This window comes from Crotalus tigris, unplaced genomic scaffold, assembly GCF_016545835.1.
Source record: "Crotalus tigris isolate CLP2741 ecotype Arizona unplaced genomic scaffold, ASM1654583v1 scf7180000017661.16357234195:1864864, whole genome shotgun sequence".
In the NCBI taxonomy this organism is placed as follows: Eukaryota; Metazoa; Chordata; class Lepidosauria; order Squamata; family Viperidae; genus Crotalus; species Crotalus tigris.
Window position 1 is genome coordinate 54,977 of NW_024096548.1, and position 19,847 is coordinate 74,823.

Sequence of the window (19,847 nt, forward strand, 5' to 3'; positions counted from 1 at the left end):
GCATGGCGCAGTGTGGCAAAGCAGAGCCACATGAGGAGAAGCCCGGAAAAGTGGGGCATGGCTGGCCGTGATGGGGTTAAGCTGGGAGAGGCGGAGCGGGCTGAGGCAAATGAGCTGCAACTGCTGCTGCACATCACCAGCCCCTGAGCGCTCGCCATTTCCTGTGCATGCCCCAGGGCACCCAGTTGGATTGGGGTGGCCCAGGGATGGGGCAGCGAGGGCTGGTCCCTTGCCATTTCTGGGACAGCCCCAGGGGGCCAAATCTGGTCCTCCCCGGGCCGAATCTGGCCCGCGGGCCTTGTGTTTGACAGGTCTGGTGTAGGGTTTCCTGCTTGAGCAGGGGTTGGACTAGAAGACCTCCAAGTCTGTTATTCTGATTAATAATTCTAATTGCTAATACAATTATTAAAGATTCTCCCCATTGACTTCCAGTACTTGAGGAGTTTTCACAGAAAAGTGATTGTAGGGGATGACCAAGCTGAACCCAAGGATGGGGGTCAAACACATCATCAATTTGCAGTATCTATGCCTCTGTAAGAGACCAAAATCCAGCCTCTTCTGAAATCTGTTGACTTTTATCTGGCAACAATTCGCGTTAGCTGTTAATAGTTCAGATTCTTGTGTATAGCATGAAATAAACTTGTAGTACTTTTGAACTCTGTCCTGGTTCCTGACTTCTTGCATCTAACAAAGGTTGACTTGTGGAGTCTTAGAATAGAATAGAGCTAAAAGGCACCTTGGAGGTCTTCTAGTCCAGTCCCCTGCTCAAGCAGGAGAACCTATTCCATCTCAGACAAGTGACTGTCTAGTATCTTCTTAAAAAATCTCCAGTGATGGAGTACCCATAATTTCTGGAGGCAAGCTATTCCACTGGTTGTCAGGAAGTTTCTCCTTAATTCTAGGTTGCTTCTCTCTATGATCAGTTTCCAACCATTGTTTCTTATCCTGCCCTATTGTGCTTTTGTGAATAATGTCACCCCCTCTTCTTTGTGGCAGCTCCTCAAATACTGGAATATTGCTATCATGTCTCCCCTATTTCTTCTTTTCTTTAAACTGGCCAAACCCAAGTCCTGCAGCCGTTCTTCATATGTTTTCGTCTCCAGGCCTTGGATCATCTTAGTTGCTCTTCTCTGAATTTTTTCCAAACTCTCAACATCTTTTTTGGGATATGATGACCAAAATTGGCTGCAATATTCCAGGTGAGGTCTTAATAGGGTTTTATAAAGCGGTACTAATACTTTGCGTGATCTTGATTCTATGCCTCTGTTATGCAACCCAGGCTTGTATTAGCTTTTTTGGCTGCTGCTGCACATTGCTGGCTCATAGTCAAGTGATCGTCCACTAGGACTCCAAGGTCCCTCTCACAGTCACTGTTTTTAAGCCAGATCTCGCCTAATCTGTACTTGTACCTTTGATTTTTCCTGCCTAAATCTAAAACTTTGCTTTTCTCCACAATGAAACTCATTTTGTTGGATAGGGTCCATTGTTCAAGTTTGTCAAGATCATTTTGGATCCTGAGTTTGTCTTCTGGGGTGTTGGATACTCCTGCTAGTTTAGTGTCATCTGCAAATTTGTTGAGTTCCCCTTCAATTCCCTCATCTAAGTCATTTATGAAGATATTGAAAAGTACTGGGCCTAAGATGGAACCTTGTGGTATCCCACTGCTTACTTCTTTCCATGTGGATGTAGTGCCATTGAAGACTACTCGTTGAATACGGTTTGCCAACCAGCTACAGATCCATCTGGTGGTGATGTTGTCTATTCTACCTTTTTCTAGCTTACCAAGGAGTAGGTTGTGGTCTACTTTATCAAATGCCTTACTGAAATCTAAGTATACTACGTCCACAGCATTTCGTTGGTCTACTAGTTTAGTCACTTTACCAAAGAATGAAATAAGATTGGTTTGGCATGATCAGTTTTTAATGAACCCATGCTGGCTACTAGTTATAACTTTATTTGCTTCTAGTTGTTCACAGATCTGTTTTTTGATTATCTTTTCTAGGATCTTCCCAGGTATTGATGTTAAACTGATTGGTCCTCTCTGAGCTAGCTTGTTTTCTTGCAGACATTTCATTACCATTAACTATGTAACATCATCAGTGTTAGTAAGAAGTGCTGTTTGCTCTCAGTTTATATTCTGGTGTCTTGTCTGGGTGGGTGAGGATGGTCTTAGGGATTCTTTTCTTGGGCCATTTACTAATGGCTCTTTGGCAGTTTCTTGATTGGGGTATTGCTTACTTGATTGTTGGTCTGAAGGTGACCTTGGAGTGCTGATTACTGGTGGAGAGAGGCTGGAATCTTTTTTGGGCTGGTTGATTGTCTCTTTTGCACAGTCTATGTTGTTGTTGTTGTTAGTTGCAAAGTCGTGTCCGACCAATAGCGACCCCATGGACAACGTTCCTCAGGCCTTCCTGTCCTCTACCATCTTCTGGAGTCCATTTAAGCTCACACCTACTGCTTCAGTGACTCCATCCAGCCACCTCATTCTATGTCGTCCCCTTCTCCTCTTGCCCTCAATCTTTCCCAGCATTAGGCTCTTCTCCAATGAGTCCTTCCTTCTCATTAGGTGGCCAAAGTACTTGAGTTTGAACTTCAGGATCTGGCCTTCTAAAGAGCAGTCAAGGTTGATCTCCTCTAGGACTGGCCGGCTTGAACGCCTTGCAGTCCAGGGGACTCGCAGGAGTCTTCTCCAGCACCATAGTTCAAAGGCCTCAATTCTTTTGCGCTCAGCCTTTCTTATGGTCCAAATTTCACAGCCATACATTGCAACTGGGAAAACCATGGCCTTGACTATACCTACTTTTGTTGGCAGGGTGATATCTCTGCTTTTTAGTATGCTGTCTAGATTTGCCATAGCTTTCCTCCCCAGGAGCAAGCGTCTTTTAATTTCTTGGCTGCAGTCCCCATCTGCAGTGATCTTGGAGCCCAAGAAGATAAAATCTGTCACTACCTCCATTTCTTCCCCATCTATTTGCCAGGAATTGAGAGGGACGGACGCCATGATCTTGTTTTTCTTAATCTTGAGTTTCTATAGATGTTGTTAATGTCTATGTGTCTATTGAAGGCTGATTTGTCAGAGTACCAGGCTTCTAGAAAATCCCTGGCATTTTTGAATTTGGCCTGGTCTAGGATTTTCACCTTTTCCCAATTGAAACTATGGTTAAATCGGCCTATATGTTGTGAAATTAAAGAATTTTCATCCTGCCTTTTGACTGCCAATTGACGTTCATGGATGGATTCTGGCAGTCTTCTGCCTGTTTGTCCTACATAATGGTTGTTATATGTTGTAGATGACTCCTGTTTTTTCTTCTGGGGTTGCTGGGTCTTTTGGATGTTTTGAGGTTGACTTATTCTCCAAAGCACCCTCAAGCAGGACAAGAAGCAAGATCCTATCTGGAATGAAGGAGAAAATTCCTAATACTGAGAACAATTAGTCAGTGGAGCAACTTGCCTCCTAGAGTTATAGGTGCCCCATCACTGGAGGTTTTCAAGAAAAGATTGGATTTCCATTTGTCTTGGATGGTATAAGGTCTCCTGCCTTGAGTTGGGGGCTGGACTAGAAGACCTCCCAGGTCCCTTCCAGCTCTATGATTCTATAATTCTAAATCTGGGTTGCACTAAACCTTTTGCAGAGGAGAAATTTCAGATTGTAGATTAGGATACTGAGTAAAAAAAAAAGTATGACAGATTTATGCATAACAACCCCTGCTGAATTTATTCTCAAAGGACAGGAAATCTCAAAAAGGAGGAAATAGCTGAATTATACAATTCAGGTTTTTAGCATTAGGTTGATGAAAGTATTCTGTGTTTATTGATTGCCGGTTGCCTTGCAGGCCCCAACTGAATAGAAAGGCCGAATAACAATCAAACAAATAAGTAAAATGTATTCGACTGTTCTTCATGGAAACCATAGACATTAAGGAGACAGACTATAAATTGCCTAAAACTTGTCTTTTTATATTCCAGCCAGTGGGGAGCCTACATACATTCCTAATAGAATACAGAGGCAACTCTACTTTCTTTTGATCTAAATGTCTTGGTGTCAGACAATCCTTGGTACATCTAGAAATCTTTCCAGAGATAGAGGATTTTGCTTATGCTCTTTAAATCCCTAATCTTTTCTCTTCTTTATCTACCATGCACAAAAGTCACTTTCAAACAATTTGGATGAATTGAAAGCATCCATGTGACTTATTCCCTGCAAGGTTTCTTTCTCTCTTTCATTAATCTTGCTTTAAATTTTTTTAATACCTCAGTCTAACTAGTCACAAAAGTCAAATCTGAAGTTTTTAAATTCCTGATTTAATATGTCTATGGAGATTCTCAGTCACATCAAGGTCATGGTTGTACCAAAGGTGCTTTTTTCATGAGTCAACTGGATAACAACATCAATAACAAATTTGCCATTAGTCAATTGCAAAAGGCAGCCTTACTAGGAACTGCTTCCATCCTGCGACGATATCTGTAATACCATCAAACATCCACATCTGCCTATTCCAGGTCCTTGGTAAGGACTCGATAGGTAGACATTTTTGCCAAATCCAGTCTGAACATCTGGCTGACTGTGTGATGATCAATCATCATCATCATCATAATTGGAAGGGACCTTGGAGGTCTTCTAGTCCAATCCCCTGCTCAGGCAAATGGCTGTCCAGTCTCTTCTTAAAAACTTCCAGCCTTGGAGCATTCACAGCTTCTGGAGGCAGGTTGTTCCACTGGTTAAGTGTTCTAACCACCAGGAAATTTCTCCTTAGTTCTAGATTGCTTCTCTCTTTGTTCAGTTTCCATCCATTGCTTCTTGTCCTGCCTTCAGATGCTTTGGAGAATAATTTGGAGAACAGTATCATTGTTATGTGATCCTGGCTCAGAACAGGACCTCAAATTCTTCTAATACTGCCTTAGATATGAAAGCTGGCTGCTTGACCTTGGGCCGGTCACTTTCTCTCAGCCCTAGAAGGAGGCAATGGCAAATCACTTCTGAATATTCTCGCCAGGAAAACTGTAGGGATTTGTCCATTGGAGAATGATTGAACAGAAAAAAAACACACACACATACACAAACAAAAGAAAATGTGGGTTTTGGAATAGGTAAATCACTCCATCCTATCAGATGTTTATAAAGAATCTTTTAATTTAGTTTTTATATAATTACTGTATTCACTTATTATTTAATTTAATTTATGTATTTTATTATGACTGATTATAAATAAATCAATAATAGATTTATAATTTAATATGATTTTTTTTTTAAAAAAAATGGGATGCTAGGCCCCTGAAAAGCAAACCATCATCTCTTCACATTCTTTCTATTTGCAATTATTCTTCTAGGCCCCACATCGTTCTATCAAAATGAAAATTATACTTGGCGCTTTTCCAGGTCAGATGCTAAGGATTGCTTGAAGACTCTGAAAAGCCCAGAGGCAAAATGATCTTTTGAGCATTTTACTCAGTCCAACTCCCTTCTTATTGCTTCCTACATCAACGGCAATTTTTTCTATCTCACTTGGTCTTTCTTTTCTTTCAGTAGCCTAGAAACCGGAAGTTGGTCAGAAACTTGCAATACCAAATGAATTCTTGCCCTTACATCATCATCATCATCATCATCATCATCATCATCATCATCATGTGGAAGAGATCTTGGAGGTCATCTAGTCCAACCCCCTGCTCAGGCAGGAAACCCTATACCATTTCAGACAAATGGCTGTCCAGTCTCTTCTCAAAGACTTCCAGTGTTGGAGCATTCACAGCTTCTGGAGGCAGGTTGTTCCACTGGTTAATAGTTCTAACTGTCAGGAAGTTTCTCCTTAGTTCTAGGTTTCTTTTCTCCTTGATTAGTTTCCATCCATTGCTTCTTGTCTTGCCTTCAGGTGCTTTGGAGAATAGCTGGACTCCCTCTTCTTTGTGGCAGCCCCTGAGATATTGGAACACTGCTATCATCCTTCTTTTCATTAGACTAGGAAGGCATACCCAATTCCAGCAACCATTCCTTGTAAGTTTTAGCCTCTAGTTCCCTACTTGTTTTATTTGTTTATTTGTATCCCACTAATATTATTTTTACAAATACCTCAAAGTGGCGAACATATCCAACACATCTTCCCCACACAACAGCAACAATCCTGTGAAGTGGATTGGGCTGAGAGACAGTGACTGGCCTAAGGTCACCCAACTGGTTTCATGCCTAAGGCTGGATTAAAACTCACAGTCCCCTGGAGATTGGCCCCAAGTCAGTCAGCCGGCTTTCATATCTAAGGTATGACTAGAACTTGCAATCTCCTGTTTCCTAGCCTAGTGCCTTAACCACTAGGCCAGGGGTATTCAACCCTGGCTCTTTTATGACTCATGGACTTCAACTCCCAGAATTCCTGAGCCAGCATGGCTGAGCTTGGAAACCTCTCCCTTTCCCCTCAGCATGGCTGGCTCAGGAATTTTGGGAGTTGAAGTCCACGAGTCATAACAGAACCTGCACTAGGCCCAACTGGCTGTCTTTCTATTTAATTATTTCTAATTTCTAATTCTTTCTATGTAATTCCTTCTATTTCGTCTGTTATATGTTAACAAATGGAATCGCAATGCCTGAAATGAAGTGTCCAGTTCAAGGGCATCAAAAGCTGCCTGGGATGACAGTCCTGACTTCTGCTCGGTGACTTTCAAGACCGGCCATGCCAGTCAATCATTTCTGCTTTTGAGCATCAGAACTGAGCCAGTAAAAACAATGTGACATATTTTTTAAAAAATGCTGAAGGCATCTTTCCCAGCCTTTCTTTTATATTCAGAAGAGAGTCTGAATTATTTGTGTAGCAGGAGGGTATTTTTTTTTAATTGAAACCTTCCAGTTGCTTTTTTGTGGTGGTGCCACTAACAACCAAGTTGGAAAAAAGAAGATAGGGCTCATATTCTCCCTGACAGTGTTAGAAGAATAATTTGGGATTCCAACTCGAGCTGGAGTTGCAGAAGAATAAATAAAAATGAGATCTAGATGGCTGTGAGGAAAGAAGAAATCTTTATTCCTAAAAGCAAAGTGGTTTGCCTTTAAGGGCAGCTGCAGAGAAATGGAGTACAGAAATACAGTTTTATAGAGGAGCTTATCATGGGCATGGAAGTATCTACATGCTGATTCTTGCATAACATTTCAGGGATGTGTGTGTGTGTGTGTTTGTAGGTATGCATTCTTGTGAACATGCAGTTCCGCTGAAGATCTAATTTAATTAACTCATTGTGTTTACAGACCTTATCCTTGGATAAGTAGATTAGGTCTGGGTAACTTATTTGGGGGTTTGAGGAAATTTGAATAAAAGATTTCACACACATACATACACACACACATCATTTGCTATTTGTACTTGATTAACTTGGTTTCAGCTTGATTGTCAATTATCTAGTGGAGACACTGATTTCTCAGACCATTGTGGATTCTGTTAATGTTTTAAGGGGAGATGGAAACAGTATATGTGGCAACTTCTCACCTATTTTATTTTATTAGTTTTATTTTATTTTTCAAGTTGACAGTTGTGGCACTTGGAAGAGGTACTCCTGAGAGATGAAGGCAAAGTTGATGGGGTGTAACAAAAATCCAAATCTGAGGTAATTTAATTTCAATTCAAATCAAATTAATTGCATGCAGACAATGCCATTGTTGCTACTGTTATTATTAACAAGGTCTCCCTTCATCCTATTAAATATTCAAACTTGACAGCTTTGAGAGATGCTGAGTTTATCCTTCTAAAATCCTTATAATGAGACTACAGGTAGTCTTATGCAATGGCCATAAGTGTGAAAAACGGTCATAAGTCCCTTTTTTCAATGCCTTTGTAACTTTGAATGGTCACTAAATGGACTGTTGTAAGTTGAGGACTATCTGTATTGAAGTTTCTTTATTCTGTTCAAATGCATGTCAACATAGCAACGCCAGCAGGTTTTTAACCCTCTGCCTAGTAAAAGCAGAATAAAAGAATTTGGCTTTTCAAAATTGTGGCAATTTTAAGAGGTGTGGACCTCAGTTCTCAGAATTGGAGTTGAGGTCCACATCTCTTAAAATTGCCCAGGTTGAGAAACACCATTCTAGAAAATGATGTCATGAGTGGTCTTGATAATTTTTTTTTTTGTCAGTGTGTACTTTATAACTATGGCCTTGGTGTCAACAGTGGCAGCTGTGCCTTTGATGGTGACTTTCAAAGCCTCCTGGCCTTTCATATTGCGATTATGAGGGAGAAGCTTTTGACTTGTATCTCATATTTTATTTATCATAGCACTTTGTTGAACCAACAGTTCAGTGTTATCATTATATTTACTCCAAAGTAAATCTCACTAGATTTGTTAGGTTTTGCTCCTGGGCAAGTTATACATGTTTGCAATGTTAGTCATTCTCTCTCTCTCTCTCTCTCTTGTATATTGTATATTGTACATTTTCCCCAGTTGTTTTATATACACCAATTATTAGCATGTGAGACATATTCTGTGAGAAGAAGCAGGATTTTGTTTTATAATAATTTAATATAATAATATTATAGTATTATATTATAATACTGAGCTATAAGATAGTTTTGTTTGGATTATATAAATTCAGGGTCTGTATGACTGGACAATAACAGAATAATAACAGAATTAGTGGTAATGTTATCTAGTTGGGTAATGAAACATCTACAAAAAAACAACCAAGCTCAGAGAGTACCAAGAACCACTAATAACAGAATAACAGAGTTGGAAGGGACTTTGGAGGTCTTCTAGCCCAACCTAGTCTAACCCTATACCATTTCAGACAAACAGTTGTCTAATCTCCCCTTAAAAACTCCAGTGATGCACCACCCACAATTTTTTGCAGCAAGTTGTTTCACTGTTGTTTTAACTGTCAGGAAATTTCTCCTTAGTTCGTTGTTTCTCTCCTTGATTAGTTTCCATCTGTTGCTTCCTGTTCTGCCTTCAGGTGCATATAGCATATAGTCATGATCATGAAAGTATCTTTGGACAATGCAGGCTCCCTTGGCTAGGAAAAGGAGATAAGCACTGGCCCCTAGAATTGGACACGAGTGGCAGGACAAGACTGAGCAGAGTAAACCATTACCTTTAATATGTGTCTATGTTCTGAAAGAGGAAAGAAGGAGGGTGAAGGTGAAGGGGAGAGGAGGAGGAAGAGGAGGAGAAGGAGAAGGAAGAGGAGCAGGAACAGGAGGAGGAGGAGGAGGAGGAGGAGGAGGAGGAGGAGGAGGAGAAGAAGAAGAAGAAGAAGAAGAAGAAGAAGAAGAGGAGGAGGAGGAGGAAGAAGAAGAAGAAGAAGAAGAAGAAGAAGAAGAAGAGGAGGAGGAGGAGGAGGAGGAGGAAAAGAAGGAGAAGGAGGAGAAGAAGAAGAACAAGAGGAGGACGAGGAGGAGCAGGAGGAGCAGGAGAAGAGGAAGAAGAAGAAGAAGAAGAAGAAGAAGAAGAGGAGGAGGAGGAGGAGGAGGAGAAGGAGGAAAAGAAGGAGAAGGAGGAGGAGAAGAAGAACAAGAGGAGGAGGAGCAGGAGCAGGAGGAGGAGCAGGAGAAGAGGAAAAAGAAGAAGGAGGAGAAGAAGAAGAAGAAGAAGAAGAAGAAGAAGAAGAAGAAGAAGAAGAAGAAGAAGAAGAAGAAGAAGAAGAAGAAGAAGAGGAGGAGGAGGAGGAGGAGGAGGAGGAGGAGGAGGAGGAGGAGGAGGAGGAAAAGAAGGAGAAGGAGAAGGAGAAGGAGAAGAGGAGGAGGAGGAGGAGAAGAACAAGAGGAGGAGGAGGAAGGAGGAGGAGGAGGAGGAAGAAAGAAAGAAAGAAAGAAAGAGAAAGAAAGAAAGAAAGAATCAAAACCTGTCCAGCCTCATTCTAACATTCATCTGTTGCACTCAAAAGCCTCTGTGAAAGTGACATGGTAGCTTGTTTACAATTTTGCCCCCGGCACTGTTATCAGTTGCAGTGACCACGGTGGCATGTTGCTACAGTGGGCGAATTGGAGGGGGAAGAAAATATGTTCAGTAAAAGGAATTCAGGAAGAGTTGAGCTCCATTTATAGAAAGCCCGAGGAGACTTTGTGGGTGGAGAGAAATAATGGTTGGCTTGAGCCCAGGAACAGGAAGGTGGGAAGATATAAAACTGCCCACTAATGGGAAAATGGGCTGCCGACGAGATCTGCCAAGCTGCAGTGATTATGTTGAAATTGCCAGCTTTGTTCCAATTTCTAACACAAACGTAACTGAAAAAAAATTGACTCAGCGCTCAAAAATAAGCAACATTTTTCGGTCCAGTGATTATCCCGAAAAGGTGCAAAACCTTGATGTGGAACATCAGAAATTTAGAGAAGAATGTAACCTGAGGTCTGCAGGCGGAAGGAGAACTACGTACCATATGCTAAAAAAAAGAAAATGTTCTCCCACCTTTAAGTGCAAGCAGAGAATCATATTTTGCAGGTTGGGTTATCCACCATTTAACAGCTTTTAGCAATAGAGTCTTCACAACTATGGAGCAAATAGGCTGTGACAGGCTTCTGTCATGGAGAAGGATTGCAGAGATACATATGCTTCTGAAATAGTTGACTCAAAGCTGCTTTTTCAAAAGGCAACTTTTGACTGTTTCGTTTCTCATTCAAGAAGCTTCATCTCCTTGGATGAGAAGAAGAATCCAAGAAGTGAAATGTCTCCTTTTTCTTCTTCCTCCTCAAGGAAAAAACAGTGTGGTGCCTTTGGAAAAAGCAGCTTTGAGACAACTATGACCTGGAATAACAACAACAACAACAACAACAACAACAACAACAACAACAACAATAGAGAAGACAGCAACAGACAGCAAGTGCCGCCTATGCAAAGAAGCTGAAGAAACAGTGGACCACTTGGTAAGCTGTTGCAAGAAGATTGCACAGACTGACTACAAGCAGCGGCATGACAAAGTAGCAACAATGGTGCATTGGAAGATCTGCCAAAAATATCATTTGCCTGTAAGCAAAAACTGGTGGGATCATAAAATAGAGAAAGTCATAGAAAATGATAAAATTAAACTGCTCTGGGACTTCAGAATTCAAACAGACAAGCACCTGCAACATAACACCCCAGACATAACAATTGTCGATAAGAAAGATAAAAAAGTCTGGATAGTGGACATGGCAGTGCCTGGAGACAGCAGAATAGATGAGAAAGAACTGGAGAAGATAACAAAATACAAAGATCTACAAATAGAAATAGAAAGACTGTGGCAAAAGCAAGAAAGGGTAGTACCAATAGTAATAGGCTCCCTGGGTGCAATCCCAAAACATCTAGAGCACCACTTGAACACCATTGCCATTGACAAATTCGCTATTAGTCAATTGCAAAAGGCAGCCTTACTTGGAACTGCTTCCATCCTGCGACGATATCTGTAATACCATCAAACATCCACATCTGCCTATCCCAGGTCCTGGGTAAGGACTTGATAGGTAGACAAAATGCCAAATCCAGTCTGAACATCTGGCTGACTGTGCGATGATCCATAATAATAATAATAAAGTTGCCTTACAACATCAGCAAGGGCATGGAAATTAAAGGGAAGGAATTTCCAGTTAGTGGATTCTATCTCCCATCACTGGGAGATAGAATGGCATAAATATAGGGAACTGAGTTCAGGAACATCCTGAGATTCCCAGAAATGGCCAAAATATTAATATTGGGTTCCCATGTCTTAACCCTAAACCATGGCAAGATCAAAGTGTCCTTCTGCTGTCAAAAGTTAAAGAATAAAATTGGTGCTTTATCCTCTGAACTGGATTTGTCTAACACATTTCCCATGTCAATTCAGTATAATGTACGTCAGTTCAACATAGCTTTAAATAAACTATTCTGGGCTGTTCACTGCAAACCAAAGCATTTGAGAGATTTGTTTGGTGATGTTGAACAGCATTTACTTCCACTGATAAGAAGCACAGTGGCACAGACAAATAATAATGGATTCTGAAAGTTATTTCCTTATCTCATTCCTGATCCATACACTGTTAAAGTATTCAATATGGTCTACAACATTAATCAAGGGTGATTTGCAAAGAAATACCTATCTCAAGGACATATGACTTGCAGCAGGAATTCATATATCCTGGGAAGATGTATGATGCATGATATATAATATATTTAAGATGGAATGGCTCTGGGTTTGGGGTTTTGTGGCCCATGAAGAATTGCCAGCTTTGGTCTTAGATGAGGGTGCACTGCCCCAGATGGACACAGTGTGTAATCCGGAGGCTTTCCTGGACTTATGACTGCTGCTCAAGGAGAGGTGGCAGTTGTGGTCAGGAGGGTCTTTGCACAACTGCAGTTGTGGGTCAGTTATGCCCTTTCCTGGACCAAAATGCTTTCCTCACAGTCACCCATGCCCTAGTGACCACCTGTGTTGACTACTGTAATACACTCTACATGGGACTGCCCTTGACAAGTATCCAGAAGCTTCAATTGGTCCAAAGTGTGGTGGTTCACATGGTTTTGTGCAAGTCTAGATTTGCAAACGTGTCATCTCTCTTTAGGGAGAGCCATTCATTGCCATTTTGCTTCTGGGTCCAATTCAACAGGCTGATTGTCACCTTTAAAGTCTGACATGGTCTGGTGAAATCAATTTGAGAAGATTCAGGTTGTTTAATAATACTTCTTAAAGATGTGAACTGTTAATGAGCTTATTCACAATTTCATTGCCATGAATAACAAAATTTACAATAGCAAATAGCAACCCATAACATGTATAGCTATCTTATAGAAATATTAACAAGGGAACTCAGTGGTGGCATGGTGGCCTAGTGGTAAGACCCCTGTCTCCCACTCAGAAGATTGAGAGTTCAATTCTAGGTTGTGGCAGATGTTTCTCTCCTAGGAAATAAAGAAAAAAAATATTTGCTATGAGCTCTGCGTAGGAGTCAGGAAGGGCATCCAGCCAGTAAACACTCAGCTCCATCCAGTCATCCTGACTTTACCCTGAATTAAGGGTAAACAGGATTACAGGATCATAAAAGGGAGTTTACTAATAAGAGAACAGGAAAAAAATGGAGCAGGAGAAAACTCAGTTTTAATCATTGTTGTTAATATGAATGAGTCCTCCTGTGTATTTCTCTCTTTGCAGGATATTAAACATTCTGTCCATCTTGTGGGTTTTGGATAACAGTGGGAAGGAGAGAGAAGGAAGTTTGTGACACCACATAAATGGAGACCTAAGAGAAAGAGGGCTGCATATGGTTAAGAATGACATACTGACAACATAATAAGACCCCCATTTCCTGCTTTTGTCTTTGAGCGAAAGTGTCAAACGTTAAAATGCTGAGTTAATTTAAAATGCTGGAGGTCATTGTTAAAACAAATGGCAGATCGGGGTGTGCAATACAATTCCAGTTCATCCAGAGAGCTTCCATTTACAAGAGAGGAGAACAACCTTCTCCATTGTGAATTCATGCTGGTCGCACCTCCTGGAGTGGGTACCATTCACTGCAATTGTGGAAGACATTCTGCTCAGCCACAGCGATGACAGGACGGCTTGCTGTGCATATGAATTGGAAGGGAATGATTATTATTATTTCTTTTTTTACATATCAGTCGCTCTCACGGTTACTGCCTTTGGCACAACAAATCAGCTTGATGAGTCTGCCAAGAAAGAAAAAAAAGCTCGTGAGAACATTGACAGGGTCACAATGCACTGCGGTGGTCCTAAGGGACCTTCTGAACTTGATGACTTGCTTCAGATTGAAGGGGTTCATTATGAGCCTTGGTGGCGCAATGGTTAGAATGCAGTACTGCAGGCTAACTCAGCATTCACTCCAGGAGTTCCATTCTGAGCCGCTGAAGGTTGACTCAGCCTTCCAGCCTTCCAAGGTCAGTAAAATGAGGACCCAGACCGTTGGGGAAAATATGCTAACTCTGTAAACCACTTAGAGAGGGCTGTAAAGCACTGTAAAGCGGTATATAAGTCAGGGGTTTCCAACCGGGGGTACTCACACCCCCTGGGGGTGTGAGACAATATTCCAGGGGGTGCGAAAACCTGGGTTTAGACATTTCAAAATTATAGTGTACATGCATAATTCGTTGCCATTATTTTGAAGTTTTGTAAGGGGTGCGAGAATATATCAGAAGCGTTCTAGGGGTGCAGGGTATAGAAAAGGTTGGGAAACACTGGTCTAAGTGCTATTGCTATTGCTATTATTATTATTATTTGTCAGATTTTGAAACCACCCAGCTCTCTCTCAAAGAGGGATTCTGGGTGGTGTACAATAAAATATTAAAATAGTATATAATAATTAAAATTGGAAAAAAAAACCAGATAAGGATAATTTAAAAAGCAACGTTAAGATAGCAATAGCAGTAGCACTTTGACATATATTGCTTCATGGTGCTTTATGGCCTCTCTAAGTGGTTACAGAGTCAGCATATTTTCCCCAACCATCTGGGTCCTCATAATAGCGCCCTCAGAAGGAGGGAAGGCTGAATCAACCTTGAATTGTTCAGGATCGTATTCCAGGCTCTGGGCAGTGTTTGCTTGGAACGTTATACTTTAACCACTGTGCCCTCAAGGCTCAGCCCAAAATTAATTAGAAAGCAAAGGTAGGGCCTTCATGGTACTAATAAGTCCATGGTTGCATGATCCTCTGTATTCCCCATGCAAGGCTGCAGAACCAGATCTTCAAGCATTTCCTGAAGGCCAGAAAAATGTCTGAAATGGTATAGGGCAGTGTTTCTCAACCTTGACAATTTTAAGGCATGTGGACTTCAACTCCCAGAATTCCACCGCCAGCATTGCTGGCTGTGGAATTCTGGGAGTTGAAGTCCACATGCCTTAAAATTGTCAAGGTTGAGAAACACTGGTATAGGGTTTCCTGTCTGAGCAGGGGGTTGGACTAGAAAACCTCCAGGGTCCCTTCCAACTCTTTATTCTTTATATTTTGTTATTATATTAATACTGCTTTATAATGTCTGGGTAATATTGCATCCAGTTTTTGTCAGCACAATATAAAAGAAATGGAAGGAGTGTAGAGAAGAACAACAAAGATGATTAGGGGACTGGAGGCTAAAGCGTATGACGAACGGATGCAGGAACTGGGTATGTCTCGTCTAGTGAAAAGAAGGACTAAGGATGACATGATAGCAGTGTTCCAATATTTGAGGGCTGCCACAGAGAAGAGGGAGTCAACCTATTCTCCAAAGCACCTAAAGACTGGACAAGAAGCAATGAATGCAAACTAATCAAAGGGAGATCCAATCTAGAACGAAGGAGAAATTTCCTAACAACGAGAACAATTAACCAGTGGAACGGCTGGCCTCCAGAAGTTGTGGGTGCTCCAACACTGGCGGCTTTTAAGAAGAGACTGGTCAGCCACTTGTCAGAAATGGTATAGGGTCTCCTGTTTGAGCAGGGGATTGGATTAGAAGACCTCCAAGGTCCCTTCCAGCTCTGAAGTTCTATATTCTGTAAAAGATTGAAAGGATGAGGTTTCCAGATTTCAGAAGTCCATTTTATCACTCCTCCAGCCTAATTTTAACATCGGGAAAAGAATATCCAAAGCAAAATAGATGGGTTCTTCCTCAGTTGAGAAACATATCAGCATGTGCTACTGAAGCCAAATGTGGCTTCCTTAGGCTTAAGCCTCAGCATCCATATTTTTCAGTAAATCAGACTGAGACAAGAAGGTGATTTAATATTCTGGTAAAAGGGGTTCCTCTCAGATCCTTAGCTTAAATTCCATTTTATAGCTAACCCATCACAGAAAGTACAAGAAAAAAGTGGATTGGACAGAATAAAAATAACCCCTTCTTTGCACAGTAAATCAGCTACCAGACTTGTTACATGTACGTCCATTTAAATGAGGTCTGATAACAGAAGGGGCATACAATTTAAGTGGTTAACGAGGAAAAAGTTTGTTTGGGGTTCATGAAGAGACAAACCAGATACCAAATTAGTGCTAACAAGTTTTCTTTTATCAGGAGACATTCTCCAGACATCCCATCCTATCACTTATCTTTTCAGTTTAGCAAAGTTAGGAGCTATCAATCAATCCATGCAGTAAGAGGATAAAAAGTTTTCCTACCTTCCAGTCTGTAATGGTTTGATAAACCCTTACCACCATTTTTTAAAAATTTTTATTATTTTATTTTCATTACAATCATAAGAAAAAAAAATTCAGATACATAAAAAGTTAAAATACAACACACAAATTCCGACATTGCTCGCCCGTTTCCCCCCAGACCGCATCCCCCTCTCATCTCTTCACTTCCCCCTTCCTTCTACCTCCTCCTCTGCTCCCCTCCCTCTCTCCTCCATCTTTCTACTTACTTATCCCTCTCCTCTTCTTCTCAATCAGATGCGGTCTGGGGAAAAATGCCTGAGCAATCCTCTATCACCAAAATCTGAACTATTGAACATACTACCCATACTCTCTCCTCCCCCCCCCCTTCCCCCCCACTTCCCAGAGCTCAGTACAGTTCTCTGCCTTCTTTAGAAGAATGGGTATTCAAGGTTTCTAACTTAGCAGAAATGGCTAAAATTTCTGCTTACTTAAAGGACCATTCACAAAAGGGATATGTTTCTGTATGGAGAAGATGGATAGAATATATTCAGAAGAAGTATGGAACGACAAAGTTTCATTTACTTTATGAATAATGGATTTTTATTAATTATGAACTGAAGTTTGCAGAGAGTTAAGGGTTATTATGATTCCGGTTATTTTATAAGTAGTAAATTTAAGTTGACTATGTTTAGTTTTCTTTTCTTTTTTTTTTTTTGTAACCCTTACCACCATTTTAAAAGAGAGAAATATAAATCAAATGAAAACACAAAATAACTAGGTTAGTTAACAAGTACGGTATAACAATATCACAAAGTCCCCGGCCCTCTTTATGCTCACAATTCTGCCAAGGATATGGACAATGCTGCTCAGTTTGGGAACTCTGGATTTTCATTAGAATGTGGATTACTAAGGAAAGTGCTTCATTGTGAGGTGTCTGGACTGAGAGGTGATTTAGCATGTCCAATTCTCTTTAGGTGACACTCCTCCTGCTTACTTTCAGGGAAGAAGCTTTTGAAATACCAGCTGGGCCTACGTCTGGTCTAATGAATACTTCAACCTACAGACCTTCACTGGAGTTTAAATTTAGATTTGTTTGTCCTGAATGCACTCATCCATAATTATAACATGTTGATTTAAAAGAGGATGTCAGTTGACAGCAAATAATTAAGAAGAAAGCAAAGTTAGAGAGTTTGTATACAGCTTTGCATTTCGGAAGAAAAGTCCTGCTGCTTGGAGGTAATCCCTGCTCCTGCAAATATTTTGAGGCGTATTAATATCCGTGCAGGGGACCTTTCCTTATTTGGGTGGCTTCTACCATTTGCTGAGCTTGCTTTCCTTCTTTGATTAATTCCCTGAGGCATGCTGAAATACTGTGGTGGAACATCTTGTCCCTCATTTCCATTATTTTGAAAATAATATGCTGAAAAATGCAGCTATTGACTTATGGTTCTTCCATAAGGTTCTGACAACCTAGAATGATCGTCCTCCAGGCCTTGAATCAGAACATGGGATGACCCCACCTAAAATGAAAGATTGTCAATAAGATACGCATTGGTTGGCATCAGTAAATTCTGTGGGTGTAATTTCTATTTTTCTACTCTGTTCTGGATGTTATCGTACTTTATTTTCTTGTTTCTTGTTTTAATGCTGTTATACATGGTACGTCATCCAGAGTTAGGTGGGTTTTCTTTTGCAAATTGGATGGTTATATAAATATAGCAAACAAACATACCTGCAAAAGGGTATTTACTACAGGCAGTCCTTGACTTTTGACTGCAACTGAGCCCAAAATTTCTATTGCTAAGCAAGATAGTTGAGTTTTGCCCCAGGTTACAACCTTTTGTGCCACAGTTGTGAAGTGAATCACTGCTGCTAAGTTAGTAACTGGCTTTCCCATTGCCTTTGCTGGTCAGAAGGTCACAAAAGGGGATCACATGATCCCAGGATATTGCAACCATCATAAATATATGCCAGTTGCCAAGCGTCTGAATTTTGATTACATGACCTCAGGAATGCTGCAACAATTGTAAGTGTGTAAAATGGTTCTAAGTCACTTTTTAGTGCCATCGTAACTGTTGAAAGAAAAATCAAGTCCAGTTCCAGTCCAGGAATAAGATACTGGAAATAAAATGGAGGCTGCTTAGGAAAGAAGGTTTCTGTTTATTGAAGAGAGAACCAACAAGAGTATGTGGTTGTTAGACAGCTGACAAAATGGAGTTCAGGGTGGGTGGGTTTTTATACCTTCTGATTGAGATGCTCCAGGGGGTTGTACAATGTAGTGAGCCTTGTGGCAATGGTGGTGGGTTAATCCTATTATGTTGTAAAGGCAGTGGTGGTATTCAGCCAGTTTGCACCAGTTCGGCAGCTAATTGTTTGTTGCCCAGGCCCAGAATGGACTTCTGGAAGCGGCATCCACACAGAGAACTGGTTGTACACATATTTGAATCCCACCACTGCCTAAAGGTCATGTCCTGTTCTTAGAATTTGGCTGGGGCTGAGGGTTTTTGAACAGATTGACCCAGTCTTTCTGAATATCCATTCAAAATCTCTAAACGACAGGTCTTTTTTGCTTGAGACTGCCAAAAGCATTTTTTTGCCTTTTGTTGACATCCACCCCGATGTACCAAGATAAAAAGATATTTCCGATATAAGTTAGTGAAGCCTCACCATGTTTAAATGAATTAGTGCTGTGCAGAAACATTTTCTTTACTTTTTAAAAAAAGAAAAAAACAACTGTTTCTCATTCTGTTTCAAAGAAGAAAATCTGCTTTTGAAATCCTTTGGGGGGATTGCACCTATTTAGTAGGAGTAACATGGTTATCTGACAGATCAGCCATTTCTGCTTTGAAGCAACCAGCGTGAAGGTCCTACCTGCCCAGCGGTAGGCTAGCTGATTGCTGAAACACCTCCAGTTCTGCTTCTCTGAATAATCTTCACGTTTGCATCTTGACAAAAGAAACAGATGGGCTCTCCAGTTCCGCAAACAGTTCAGGGCTTCATTGAAAACTACCTGTGAAGAAAAGGTCCCCTGGAGCACTTCAATAAGTGTTTTTTTTCTTTCTAGGATTGCATTTGAGAAAGGGTTCCATCTACCATTCCCAATCCCATCACTGAGAGCTGAAACAGCTGTAGGAAAAGGATAGGCAGACCTTGGGGATGGAGTCAAGAGAGGAATCAGCCTGGAGTCATTACATTTCCATAACTGGTCTAAGTCCAACCTCTTTTGAATTCTATTAACCCTTATGTAGCTTCAATTTTGGGCTGTTGTTAGTTGACTAGATTAGGGCTTTTCAACCTTTTCATCCATTGTACTACTTTTAGGATATGGCAATATCCGAGTACCACCAGTCGTCTAGCAAGGTGTCAAAAACTTGATGACCAAAAAAAAAAAAAAGGAAAAAAGTGATAAAGTACAGGTAGTCCTCAACTTATAACAGTTCACTTAGTGACTGTTCGAAGTTACAATGGCACTGAAAAAAGTGCCCCCCAAGCCACAGCCGAGCAAGCACCTGCCTGCCCACCAGGCGGCGCTCTTCCTCCTGTCCGAGGTTTTCATTGTTGTGAGCATTTCTGTTGAGAATTGGCAATGGAGGTGGGGTGGGGGGTGTTTGTTTTTTATTCCCCCCGTCTGCTGGGTGGTTGCAGCAGGTTTTGGTCACTTCACATGACCCTGGGACACTGTGACGGTCATAAATATGAATCAGTTGCCAAGCATCTGAATGTAAATCACAAGACCCTGGAGATGCTGATCAGCGCTTCTTCTGGGCTCAGCAGAAGCGCCAGGATCAATGCTACTTTCCAGCTGATTGGTGCTTCTTCAGGGCACAGTGAAAGCAACAGGATCAGTGCCGAGTT